The sequence below is a fragment of the Haliotis asinina genome, chromosome 1 (assembly GCF_037392515.1).
Source record: "Haliotis asinina isolate JCU_RB_2024 chromosome 1, JCU_Hal_asi_v2, whole genome shotgun sequence".
Classification (NCBI taxonomy): domain Eukaryota; kingdom Metazoa; phylum Mollusca; class Gastropoda; order Lepetellida; family Haliotidae; genus Haliotis; species Haliotis asinina.
In genome coordinates, this window is record NC_090280.1 from 49609359 (window position 1) to 49624038 (window position 14680).

Consider the following 14680-nt stretch of genomic DNA (forward strand, 5'->3'; position numbering starts at 1 on the left):
TGGATGTACTGGTCGGTGTGCGTCGGCTTGCGGTAAACTGAGGTTCTAAGTCCATCGTCTGTGGTGTGGAGGGATACATCGAGGAAGGGCAGGTGTTGGTTGGTCTCAGTCTCCATGGTGAACTTGATTCTTGGATGTTGGTCGTTGAGGTGGTTGAGGAGCTCATTGGGGTCGTTGTCATAGGCGATCCCACTAGAAGAAGCCCTGGACATCCTTCGCAGCAAGTTAGCCAACCGGATAGTGAGTGAGTTAATATTTAACGTCACATCGGCAATATCTCAGCCATATCGTGACGAGAACTTTAAATACTGAAATGAGTGAGTGAGTTAATATTTAACGTCACATCGGCAATATTTCAGCCATACCGCGACGAGAACATGTAACACTGAAATGGATGATATATATTTCTTAAATAAACCTGTCAGCAAAGGACAGTAAAACAACCAGAATATCACAGTTACAATTTAAAACTAGTCTTGAAAGTTAAAACTAAGATCACTATTAGGACAACACAATATAAAACACGGGCTATATATCACCAACGACAGAAGGTAGATCACCATGCTAGGGACCATGGGGACAGTACATTTGCTTCCTGCATGGACCCTAGTTGGATTTACATCATCCCTTCAGCCGCTAGCAATTCAGAAAATCTAGCCATAAATTAAAAGGACACGTATTCTACGATTAGAAACAGTGGAATATTTTGATGTACTTTAAATGTTTTTGGACTTACGTACCCTCTCAGGAGGACAATAATTTTACAGTGCTTTAACCCCCCTCGAGGATACAGCCACTAACACTTTAAGTTACTAATTCAAACTTCCAAGAATAAAATATTTATCTATTTACAATTCATTTAGCAAATCTAAGTCTTTTAAAAATGCAAGAATTAAATGAGAGCTAACATTATTAAAAAGATCCTTCAAAGTTTGTGAATTAAAATATTTATCCCTTGTGATGGAATATTCAACACAGTCAAGCAGGACATGCTTGACTGTGATTCTTTCATCACAAGGGATACAAAACGGAGGATCTTCACCTTTTAATAGATAACCGTGAGTATACCTCGTATGGCCAATGCGACATCGTCGCATAATGACCTCCTCAAATCTGGACTGACAACCCAAGTAAGTATAACCGATATAAGGTTTTATTTCATGTAATTTATTTATACCTACTTGAGTGTCCCACTTCTTCTGCATCAGATCACGGATATAAGATCTTATTGTAGCTTTATAATCTGAGTATGGAATAAGAAGTGGTGTCACAGATTTGTTGAGTGCTGCCTTGGCAGCAAGATCGGCCATTGTGTTACCAGAAATGCCAACGTGACTAGGCAACCAACAAAGGACGATGTCGCACTGGCCAGTAGCAAGATTATTGTACAATTCAATAATTTCTATTAAAAGTGGATGTTTACAAGAAATATTTTTAATAGCCTGAAGGCAAGAAAGAGAGTCGGAATAGATTATATACTGTTTATGTTTAGGGTGTCTTTGTATGTATTTGAGAGCAGTTAGTATGGCGTTAGCTTCTGCTGTGAAAATAGAGCTATTATTTGGTAATCTAAAAGATATTGTTCTGGATCCAATGACAGTGGCGCAGGCCACTGCTCCACCATCCTTGGACCCATCTGTAAATATGGGTTTATAATTGCTATATTTATGTTTCAATTGATTATATTCTTGTTTATACTGTAATTCATTTGTTTCTGATTTTTTAAATGTAGTTAATGTTAGGTCAACTTGTGGCCTAACCATCTGCCAAGGAGGAGAAGAAAGAAAACGGGAGGGAGCTATGTTTTCCAGCTCAATGCCGGCTGAAGAAAGAAAGGGTTTAATTCTGAGCCCCAGAGGAGGAACAAGAGAAGACTTCTTGTCGTACAAATCCTCATACAGTGGATTGAACACACAGTTATATGCAGGGTTAGATTCATTAGAGTGTAATTTAGTAATGTATTGTAAGGACAATTTAATAGGGCGTTGTGTAAGAGAAGGTTCATCAGCCTCAACGTAGAGACTGTCAACAGGTGAGGTTCTGAAGGACCCAAGACAAAGTCTTAGACCTTGGTGGTGGATAGAATCAAGAAGTTTCAGGTTGCTTTTACAGGCTCCACCATATACGATGGAGCCATAATCAAGTTTAGACCGTACTAATGATCTGTATAAGTGGAGGAGGGTAGCTTGATCCCCTCCCCACTTTGAATTTGAAAGAACTTTTAACAAATCTAGTGCCTTCAGGCATTTAGCTTTAAGGGATTTAATATGCGGTAAGAATGTTAAATGAGAGTCGAAAATTAAACCCAGGAACTTGGCCTCCTTTACAACTTTGATAGTGATAGGGGTGCCATTTAAAGATAATTCTGGGTCCTTATACGGCTTATATTTTCTACAAAAATGTATACAATTAGTTTTGGATTTAGAAAATTTAAAGCCGTTTTCAAGACCTCATTTATTTATTTTATTCAAACACAACTGTAGTTGCCGTTCAATAGTATGCATATTTTTACCACGACAAGAAATATTAAAATCATCCACAAAAAGTGATCCGTCAATCGAATCGTTTAAAACCTTGGATAAACTGTTGATCTTAATACTAAATAAAGTGACAGACAAAATACTGCCTTGTGGAACACCCTGATCCTGATTATAATGGTCAGACAGGGTAGAACCCACTCGGACTTGAAATTGTCTGTCTTTTAAAAACTGTGATATATAAAGAGGCAAACGGCCTCTCAACCCAAAGTCATGTAAATCCTTCAAAATACCATGCTTCCATGTCGTGTCATAAGCCTTCTCGAGATCAAAGAAAATCGACACAGCATGTTGTTTATTGACTATAGCATTTTTAACGAAGGATTCTAAATGTACCAGATGATCAATAGTACTTCTATTCTTCCGAAAACCACATTGAATATTTGTAATGAGGTTATTGGTTTCCAGATACCAAATTAATCTGTTATTTACCATTCGCTCCATGGTTTTACAGACACAGCTGGTTAAAGATATCGGTCTGTAATTGGAAGGATCAGTAGGATCCTTACCAGGTTTGGGTATTGGGACCACAATGGCATTACGCCATGAAGGAGGAAAGTTTCCAGATGTCCATATTTTGTCACCCGGTGCTGTGTCATGAGCTTGCTCAAGAGCAGTATGTAGCTCATGTAATGAAAACACTTCATTGTAGTCTTCACCGTTATCTGATTCAAATTTAAGTTTTTTCTTCTCCTGTTGTTTCTGGTATCTCTGAAACTCAGGGACGTAATTTTCTGATGAAGAATTTTTGGCAAGAGTTTCGCCAATTTTATTTGCAATTTGACATTTGTCAGTAATTAGATTATCACCATCTTTGAGATGGTGAACGGCAGATTTTGAACCTTTGCCTTTAATTCTTTGAACCATGTTCCATACTTTGGACATTGGCATGCGCGAATTAATTTTGGAGATATAGTTCCTCCAAGATTGTCGCTTACTTTGTTTAAAGGTACGACGCGCCTTTGCATTCAGTATTTTAAATCTGTTTAAATTATGGACAGTTGGGTGATGGCGGAAATATTTCTCTGCCTTTTTCCTTGCTTTTCTAGCACTTTTACAGTCTGTCGTAAACCATGGCTTTCGTACATGTGGAGTTGTAGAGGATCTTGGTATGCACTCATCAGCAATTACGTTTAAAACGTCAGAAAATACCTGAATAGGATCAGCAATATCACTGAAACATTCGGGTCTTAGTTGAGATGTGCATTGAGTTTGAAATAAGGACCAATCCGCCTTGGAAAAATTCCATCTTGTATAAGATGAAGAATCAGTCGGAGAAGATGCAGATAATATCGTTGGAAAATGATCACTTCCACAGAGATCGTTGTGAACGGACCAATCAAATTCATTAAGTAGATTAGAGTCTGCTAGAGACAAATCTAGGGAAGAGTAGGTGCCTGTTGCAGGATGTAGATAAGTGCTTGAATCATCATTAAAAATGCACAGGTCATTATTTGAGATGAAATCTTCCAGTATTTTACCTTTAGTGTTACTATTTGTACCACCCCAGAGTGGATTGTGACCATTAAGATCACCCATTATAATGCAAGGTTTCGGAAGTTGATCATAGAGAGCTTACAGATCAGTCAGGTGAAGTGTTGAAGAAGGCGGAATATAGAGTGAGCATAATGTAAGGACAACATGAAGTGTGAGTCTCACTGCAACTGCTTGGAGATTAGTTGTAAGTGGTATATGGCTGTGGATAACATTCTGCTTAACAAGGATTGAGGACCCACCAGTGGCCCTTTCACCCGAAGGTGAGAAATAATGATAGGCATCGTACTGACGTAAATGGAAAGTATCTGTCTGTTTCAGATGAGTTTCCTGCAGACAGAACGATGATGGTGCCAGATCTTGGACTAATAGATGTAACTCATTATAATTAGTCTTCAGTCCTCTACAGTTCCATTGTACTATATGTTTGGAAGACATTATGTTTTTGGTGGATTGATTGGGGATCTACCCCTCACTTTCTTGGAGGGCGACAAGCTCTGTGCCCTGTGGTGGATGTTTTCTGACACATCCATGTCCTCGAGTGAACCATATTTATTGAATAATTTTATGCGATTATCTGAACCCTTGGGTGGTCTACCAGTCTTTTTCCCATTATCTGTTCTCGGTTTGACAGTACTTTTAGACTTTGAATTTGTTTCAGAAGGAGTCTGTTCTGTAGATTGTGACAATCGTTGTTCTTCAGACTGAACTGTAGAAAGCATACGGGCGTTCACATTTGTTTCTGAAGTCTGAGTAGATTGTTCAGGCATGGAAAGTTTCGGGTTATCAGTTTTAACCCAAGTCAGGTCTGTTTGACACACAATCGATGAAGTTGAAACTTTAGGCATGGTTTCAGAAGGTACTCTGACCACTGATGCATAAGTTGCATGAGGTATTGTTGATTCCACAATCTTTTTAGCATCAGCAAAGCTAACGTTTTGAGTGAATTTTACTTTGTTTATTTCCATTTGCTTTTGCCATATTTTACATTCTTTGGAAAACGATGAATGATTGCCTGAACAATTCGTGCATTTTTTGAAAGTGCTAGTGCAGTCTTCCGTTACATGAGATGTCTCGCTACAATGAGCGCATGTCACTGGCTGTGTACAGGTGTTAACTCCATGACCATATTTTTGGCATCGAAAACACCTCAACGGATTTGGGATATAGACTGCAACTGCGATATTACAGTATCCCACTTTAACAGACTTGGGGAGAGTTGGAGATGAGAATGAGAAGAGGTAAGTGTTTGTGTTCATCAATTCATTGTTTTTCCGGGTAGTAAATCGTCGGACATATGTCACACCTTGATCTTTCATTTCAGACGCAATGTCCAGCTCCGACATGTCAGCTAACAAATGGTCTCTGTCTCTTATGATGCCTTTAGAAGTGTTCAAGGTTCTATGGGCAGTGACTGAAACAGGAATGCTAGCCAAAGTTTGCAGTGTCAATAGGTTGGAGGCCTGCTGTTTTCGATGACATTCAATCAGTAGGGAGCCTGAACGCAAGCGTTTGATGTTCTTAATGTCACCCGCAACGCCATATATTCCCTTAGAAATAATGAAAGGATTCAACTTGAGTGGAGTCTTGTCAACAGTGTCAAGAACAAGGAAACGTGGCCAACTTTCTGTTACAGTGGATTCATTCTCTTCATTGTCGTTGTCAAGTTGTCGCTTGGTCTTTTTGGAGGGAGTTTGGTAAGCCATAGTGAGCTTATAATTGTTTCACCATCCGAGCTCCCCACCCACCACGGAGTATCACAAGGACAATGCTAAAAACAATCGGATCTCCAGTTTGCAGCACCAAGGATACCCGGATGATATACTCCAGCAGAAAAATTAAAAGTGTAATCATTCCACCAGATTGGCCCATGAGCCACCGCCTTCTGGACATACGACTCTAGGCAAAAACATGAAAGTGTATAGTTGAAATGAAGGAGGTCCAAAAATTCGCCAAGACTTAAAAAGATACAATTTCCAATTTTTTAACATTACATAATGTAATGCTCAGGGCTTGGCGTGACCAGCCGATTGGTTGAACCGGGCCCATTCAACCACCCGTCTAGGTGAAGTCAGGGCCGAAGTGGTGTATTAGGCAATAGGGACACGGTTGCAGGCCCCTATTGCCCTCAACCACCAGGATCCCCTCCTCCACCGACACAGGGCCGCAACCCACGGCAAACGGGTTGGTGGACCAAATATCCCCCCGGGTCCACAACGGGGGTGTCGGCGAGCTCTTAGCGTTACCCAGCACCCACCACGAGGAGGTGGCTCGCCACGGGTGCCGCCAACCGGATAGAAGACACCCAGCTCACCATAGACAGCATCACCAACCTCGCCCACAGCTGCTTTGACACCTCCTACTTCACATTCAATGGTAAGATATACAAGCAGATCCACGAAATCCCCATGGGCTCACCTCTTTCTCCTCTCATTACAGAAATCTTCATGACCTCCTTCGAGGAAGCAGCCCTCTCCACAGCTCCGTTCCAGCCCCTCTGTTGGTACCGCAAAGTCGACGACACCTTCACCACCATCGCCTATGACAACGACCCCAATGAGCTCCTCAACCACCTCAACGACCAACATCCAAGAATCAAGTTCACCATGGAGACTGAGACCAACCAACACCTGCCCTTCCTCGATGTATCCCTCCACACCACAGACGATGGACTTAGAACCTCAGTTTACCGCAAGCCGACGCACACCGACCAGTACATCCACGACAACTCCTGCCACCACCCTCAGATCAAGCAAGCTATCATCGCCACCCTTACCAGACGTGCCAAAGCCCTCTGCCACCCCGATGCCCTAAACAATGAACTGGACCACCTCAGAAAGACATTCACCACACTCAACGGTTACCCTCCCCAGCTCGTCACAGCCACCATCAACAAGACCCTTGAGGACCGAGAACCCCGCCCCAAACCTTCTCCATCACCCATCAGAGTAACCATACCCTACCTTGGCCCCATCAGTTATCAAATATCACGCCTCATCAAGACCAAAGCCAGCATCGATGTCACCTTCTCCAGTGGCAAGACCATCAAGACCTACCTAAAAGTCAACGGTAAAGGACCCAGCTGTGAACACCCTAGCCCGAGAGGATGCATCTACCAGATCCCTTGCAACTGTGGCGACCTATACATTGGAGAAACGCTGAGACCAATCAACACCAGAATGAAGGAACATCAGACCTCAGTCAGGAAACTCGACCAGAAATCGGCCATCTCTGAACACATTCTCAAGAACCCTGAACACTCAATTCGATGGGATGACACTAGGATACTATCTACCAACAACAACAACTGGCGCCAAAGGAAACTGCAAGAGGCCATCGAGATCCGGAGACAGAAACCAGCCATCAACCGCGACCAAGGAGTGTACCTACCAAGTGCCTGGGACTTATTGATAAATTAATCTCTTCTACCTGTGTACATTCTATCTATGTAATTCATGTATAGCCAATCTACCCGAGTACATCCTTACCTACTTGTGTTTGTACATCATCAACCCTCATGTAAACATGCTCACCCCCTATCGTGTGTTATGTACATCATCCTATCATGCGTAATGTATCACCATTGGCTTCCATCCTTATCCCCAATCATGTACATCGTCTTTACCCCGTATCTGTGTTATGTAAACATACCCAATCAACTGTAATGCATTACCATTGGCTTCCATCATTGTTATCTTAACTATCGGCTTCCTATCAGTGCTTGTTTATACTAGCTTTCGTTAACTCATTCCACTTGTTACTTTGTTATTGTTTTACCTGTACATATAAATACACCTCTGTATCCCTTTCTCAATCACCTGATGAAGGCGTAAGCATTAACTCCGAAACGTTGTGTTCTCTCATAAAGAAGTTGATATCCATAAAATCTTCATTCTTATAAACTGACGAAGGTCAAATGTATCTGTTTGTTTTAAATATGTCTCTTGGAGACATAACACTGAAGGTGTAAAATCCTGGACTAATATCTGTAATTCGTGTAAATTAGTCCTCAATCCTCTGCAGTTCCACTGTACAATATTGTATTTTCACTTCTAAATGACATTCAAAGACTTCGTCAGTTTAATGCATATCATTGTTTTTCACCTCCGGGTGATAGAACCACTGGCGGGTCATCCGTTCTAGTCAGACAAAACGTTATTCAAAGCCCTGTTTCACTTAATACTAACACAAGAAAAACAAATGGTGATTTACAAAAATTTACAACATGTAAATGTCATATTTACAAACATTTACAATGGTTGTGAAGGTGATGTTTACAAGGCTTGTAAATTTTTGTAAATTCAGGAAGGAGTTTACCACTACTTCTTTCAATTTTGCCATTTCCTAAGAATCACCATGACTCTGTAGACTTACTGTTTCATTATTTCTTTTGTTCTTTTAAGAGTTCTTACTGTTGATATGCATAATGGATCTTGCATGTGACATATTTATTCATGAAAACTGAAGGAATAAGCCATATTTTGTATTGTTTATATGTGCTTCATATCAATGCAACTGCGTTTGGTGCATGAAGAGATGAAAGTTGATCATGTTTAGTGTGTTTTCTTTTCGGTGTCCTGTGCGACCAGCTGGGAACCAATCCTGTATAGAGCTTCACTCATTTGGATCATTCTTGTTCTTTTTACTGCTAGTATGTCAATCATTTTAAAATGCATGTGCATGTTTAGTGTATCAACAAAAGCACAAATATGTTTTATTTTACCCCTCTCCTTGTTTAAGTAATTAAAAGTCACCAACGGTATGAACTGAACAAGAATGTACCAGACCCACTGACTGACTAAACAGGTTGTATTACATGTCTTAAAACTGATCCCGCGCCATGGTGTAATGGGCGTGAAGCAAAGGTTTGTTATTACAGAAAGAAGACTAAGAAAGGTATTTTAAACAACTCTCACACACGTCATTATTGTCTGCAGCCAGCATTGACCTATGCACCAAATACTTGTGTTTTAACAACAGACATCTTGCCTTTGTTCAAGATCATCATCCTAGGTTCATTCCGGTGATTTTACCACTCTACTGCGTGGGAACGTCATTCTCCAAATAACACCTGTCACAAGACCATAATGAGTTGGTGCTCATTAACGGTGTTATGCAATTGGCGTATTCACGAAATCTCAAACACGTGTCAATAGATAATTGGTTGGATTGTCAATACTGACATGAATTAATAAATCATTGAGTGACAAGATTAATATAACCATCTACAAGAAGTATGTTGCAGAATGTTTAAATACACCTGTTGCCAGTTCAGCAAGTTTAGTAAGAGGGCCATGACGCATGACTGGGTAGGGTTTAGGGAAAGGGGCTGGTTGGGAGTTGGGAGGGGTGTGTGTGTGTGCCTGTCTGTCATTTGTTTGTTTTATGTTCGGCTTACATAAATTGAAAAAGTATTTTTCATACATGAAACATAACATACATAACTGTATACTATGCTTTGCATTTGGAAGTACAACTTCAGGTGGATGTACAATGATATGGCAGTTTTATTGAAACATACCCTTTTTGTCAGTGTATAGTATTTTGTTTGCTGCCGTGTGTATAACAAGATATCTGCATAAAAACCTATTTAGCTAGCGTCCGGGAATCTAGAAGTAGATTACGCAGTTTCAAGAGGATGTACTAAGTGACTTGTCTCATCATCAATTAACAAGGAAGAAGGCATGTTAATTAAAGAATCTTAACTGAGATGACAGCAATTAACGAGGTATTAGATCTTGTTAATTAATTAATCTTGACTGACATGGCTCATCAATGAACAAGGGATTAGGCCTTGTTATGTGTTGGACAATGTTAAGGCTAAGAGATACGCTGTGAATAGATTCACACAGCATTAAGCATGACGCCTAGGTTGTAAGGTCTTGAGCACGAGTAATTGATGGATGCAACGCTGGAACATTTGAGCGGATTTATTTTTTGCAACAGCAGCAGTTCATTAATAAGATGTGTTAAATATTATACAAGAAAATACATGTCATGTCGAAAGTAAAACATATTCCTATGTACAATATACAGTGTGAGTAAGGTTTTTAACTAATTTGATTTCTGAGTCACAGGTACCACGGCATTTCTGAATCGGGGACATATCAGGATTTCTGTCTCCTGGGCATCGTAGGATTTCTTCTGAGTCACAGTTATCACAGACTGTATTTTATTTAAACCATCACGTATCTGTCCCTTGGCAACACAAACATCACATCTTTCTTCCGGCACTTTCCAAATATCTTGATGAATTTATTTTTGATTCGTTGAATCGGCATGAAGGACGAGGGACCTTTGTCAACAAATATTGTTGGATGCCAAGCTTCAACTGGTTTTCCACAGTGTATTTCAAGTCTTCTGGGAGTTCTCGGTGCGATCTTACTTCAGCAAGCAGGTGTGGTTTAAACTTCCCTACGAGTTGCACGCTGTGCTGTATGTAGCGGACTACTTTGCCAGGCCTTGGAGAAGCACTCCAGTCAATATCGCCATCCTTGTTTGTCCAGTAAGCTATAATATTAGACGATGAGGTTGATGCTTTAGCTGATCCAAACAATGTGTTCCCAAGATAGACATTTTTCAACTCTTTATAGGATGGTAAGAAGCATATTTGAGAACAGTTGTACAACTTTGAATACATTTGTGTGAGAAAAATGTTTTCTTCTACAGTGACGCCGCATAGTTTGTATTTATTATATGAATAAGCTGTGATGTCTGACCAACATTGTTCAGAATCCACAAGACGCGAGGACATTCTCCAAAGATTGGTAAGGGCATTGCTGGTTGTGCTGAGTGTCCCCACCTTCGCACCAGAAACAAGTTCGGTAAAAACTGGTTTGAGTGTTTCGGGAAGCTGGAAATCATCTCACAAAGTCAAGCCAAGAAGATGTGAGTGACCTACAAATCGTCGCATAAGCTGAAGTTCTATATTCTTATTGTTTATAGAAATGTTACCCATCATCCCATTGCAGCGTTCAAAGCTGAACAGCCAAAAGGAATACACTGGTCCAAAGTCTAATATACACTCTATCAAGTGGCCATGTAAATGCATTTTTGGAGTGACCTTTTCTTTTCCATATAGACGCTCAAACGAAGTACAGAACCTCAACATAAGTGCGTCTGCAATCTTGACATCACTCTTTGTAATAACACGACAACATAGATATAGGCACGCCAGTACGAAGTAACGCCAACAGTCCAAATGTTCATCAGGTATAATCCATTTCAATGCATATATAGAAAAGAGGAGGGTCCAGTTCTTGAATTGATCTGCTGTGAAACCGGCAAAGCCAGATGCAATTTTCCGAGGTATTCGTCCAATGTCACTAGGAAATTACCCCACATCAATTTTGGTCTGAATGAGAGCAAAGTCCTTGTCCATCAACACACCAGTATCTTTCCATAACTGAAGCATATGTTTAGCTGTTCCCATGAAATGGTTGTGCATAGGATCAATCACTGACATACGGATAATGTCAATGTATAGTAGCTCAGATAGCACTGAGTATCGTGCGCCATGCAAACGTTCCAGTTTCTCTCGTTCTGATTTTGTTGTACTTGAACTTATTTGTCGAACATTTGATATATGGCTCTCATCCGTCTTGGGCTTCCACTTTGTCCTATCAAAGCCACTATCATGTCGTTTTCCAAATTCTCCAGGAAAGGTTTTCCAACATCGAGAACATCCTCTCGTAGCAGTATGACCGAGACATCCACAAAGTTTTCTACATGCAGGTATATCACAGCCCACACACATTAAGGCCAATCGGAAGGTCCTGTCTTGGAAAGTAAATCCAGTATTCCAAGCTTCTATGAGCTCATCAACTAGCGGCTGAACAAATGTATTTGTGGGTGGCTCTTTCTTCATGTGAGGAATAATACTGATCCAAATTATATTTTCTCGTTTGAACCGTTCTTCACGGGGCAGGTTTAACAAAACCATATACACAACACCAACTGAATATTTGACATGTCTGAAGGGTTGAAACCTGTCGAGATTCAGCATCAGGCCATAATTGTTGAGATAATTGAAAGATAGGAATTCGCTAAACTTTTTCCAAATCTGACCATCATAAACATCAGACAGTGTGTCAGATGATCTACTGTGTGACCGCCACTCTTCGCAGTTAGTGACAAAGCCAGATCTTGATGTCAGGTCACGAATCGACTCTCTTAATGGCTTGTAATATTAAGATTTGTACGGAACAAGTCTACAGTCTGCAACAACCTTGCACCACAAGAACGTCGATGATGTCGGATAGGATGATTAGGTTGTTGAACGTAATTACAATGTCTGCTATTGCCCTGGCCTTCAACGCACACAACAGTCTGTATATGAATAAACACTGTTACTGGATGGACAGACCACATAATGTACAAAATCATTTTTGTCAAATGTCAAATGTTTATGCAATAGATAAGCGCTGGTTGGGAACAGAGGCAAGAGTATAGAAAGTGCCTCATAATGCTTGGAAGCCACTTCAAGAAGTCCGTGTATGAACCGAAGAAGCACGGTTATAGCACTCGTCGATATATAAAATACAAACTGCCAAAGACAGAGAAATAAGCACGACCAAAATATCACAAGTTTCAAGAAGGGGGTATGGTTAGTTTGCTCTTCTACGTGTTGCCTTTGTGTTTGTCGGGGTTGAAAACTGCAAAGGAGCTCTTCAATCTCTTCTTCGTCAAGGTACACTTCTTCTTCATCCATCTCTTCGTCTGCTTCCTGTGCATTATCAGCTGACACATCTTCCACGGAAAGTTCATTTTCAGTCTCCTTGAGACGGGTTGTACACAGCAGGGTGTGTCTTCTGTAATTCCCGGCAGAAAACGTTTCCCTACAAGTAACGCACTGTTTTCTCTTAACCATCTCACCTACACAAATGAAAGAAGAAGAAATATAATATAGCACTAACACTGTCAAATAACATGATGTAATGTACGTACAAATACATATGTCTGTGCTTCAGCAGTATTCAGAAAACTTACAATGTAGTTTTCCTTGTTAAATTGGAACTTGAATGTTACATGTACCTAGTTAACTATCAGATGATAACTAAGGGAATGAGGGAAGTAACTACTCACTGAATACAGCAGCCCTAGTTGTTCAGAAGATACCGATGACGTCGAAAGTCCGATAATTAACTGTGGCTGTGGCCAGCTATTGGCAACGAATCAATGCACGATCCATCTGTAGTAGCTTTAAAGTTTTATATACCTATGCATCACCTGATCTATGTCAATACTAAGTTATTATGGTGACTTTAAGCAATTACCCAATGCAATCACAAGATCAATTTTGAAAGGCGCAATAAAAACAATTCGCTGTTGAGATGAAAGGGTGTCCTCTTCCTTAACCAGCTACTGTCAAAGCTGGTCACTGACAAAGTCAGAGTGGGTTAGGGTGTTCCTCTTTCCCAGTCCGGCAAGTTGTTTATTTAAGGAATAAGATGGTTATGGGACTTATGAGGCTAGGTGGGGCGGGGGTGACGGTGTATCATTTGTATATTTATGTTCTATGTGCATAAAACATAACATACATAACTGTACACAATGCTTTGCATTTGATTACTGCGTAAATTATATGAAATTCATAAAGTACTAATCACAATCATACATCACAATGACGGTTCATTTCATACACAATTAACTTTAAAGTCAAACAAGATGAGAAAGAACTTCTCCATACTCTGTCTGGGTCTTTTTTCCTGCTTGAAGATGTTTTTGTGTCTCTTGTCATGGTGCCTTCGGTGAGCATCCACAATTTTACCATCGAGACACCCAAAATAATTAACAATAACCTTCTCATAAATGTTCTATTTTGCTACAGCTGGTTTGTTACCACTTTATGTGGACTCTTTAAAAAAAGGGGGTGGGGAGAGTTAGATGTAAAAGTACATACATGGTTTGAACATATTTAATCGTGAAGACGAATGGGCTGGCAAACAAGCTAAAAGCTTATGTTAATGCTTTTCCAATGGACTTTACAAAGCGGTAGATAAACCAAAGTTCTAACACAAGATTATCATATGACAAACCAGGAGTTTGATTTTTCAATCACATTTAGTATCAAATCTCGAAGAAGCAGTGATGAAGAGATAGACAGATTCTAAGATGGAAAGATTATCAAGATCAGATAATTGACTATTTCCATATAAGATTGTCTTCAAACTGTACCCATGTTTGTAATCCAAATATGTATGTATGTATGTGTGTGCGTGCATGCATGCATGCATGCATGCATGCATGCATGCATGCATGCATGCATGCATGTATGTATGTATGTATGTATGTATGTATGTATGTATGTATGTATGTATGTATGTATGTATGTATGTGCGTCTGTGTGGTCCATGTGACAACACATGCTGCATTTAAATTGTATTGTATGTTGTATAGTAGCGGTGTTGATATCAACTTTATTTAAAGTTGTTCACAATTCCATTTCTTTTTCATGAATAAACAACTAACACAATAAATAGGTACAATAAAAACACCATACGCTCTGCTGGTGATGGCCGTGTGGGATTAATTAAACAAGCGAACCCTGTTGATCATGCCTTATAATCCTCTTACTCTAAAAATAAACCCGTTCCACTGGCCACCGGCCACTGGTTTGGCTGATTTGGTTTGATGTTAGTTTTGATGTT

General features: G+C 40.1%; 1 pseudogene; it reads right to left on the reverse strand.

Annotated features, from left to right (window-relative positions):
* Positions 1–10207: 10207 nt before the first annotated feature.
* Positions 10208–14211, reverse strand: LOC137258316 (uncharacterized; annotated as a pseudogene).
* Between the last annotated feature and the right edge of the window lie 469 nt (positions 14212–14680).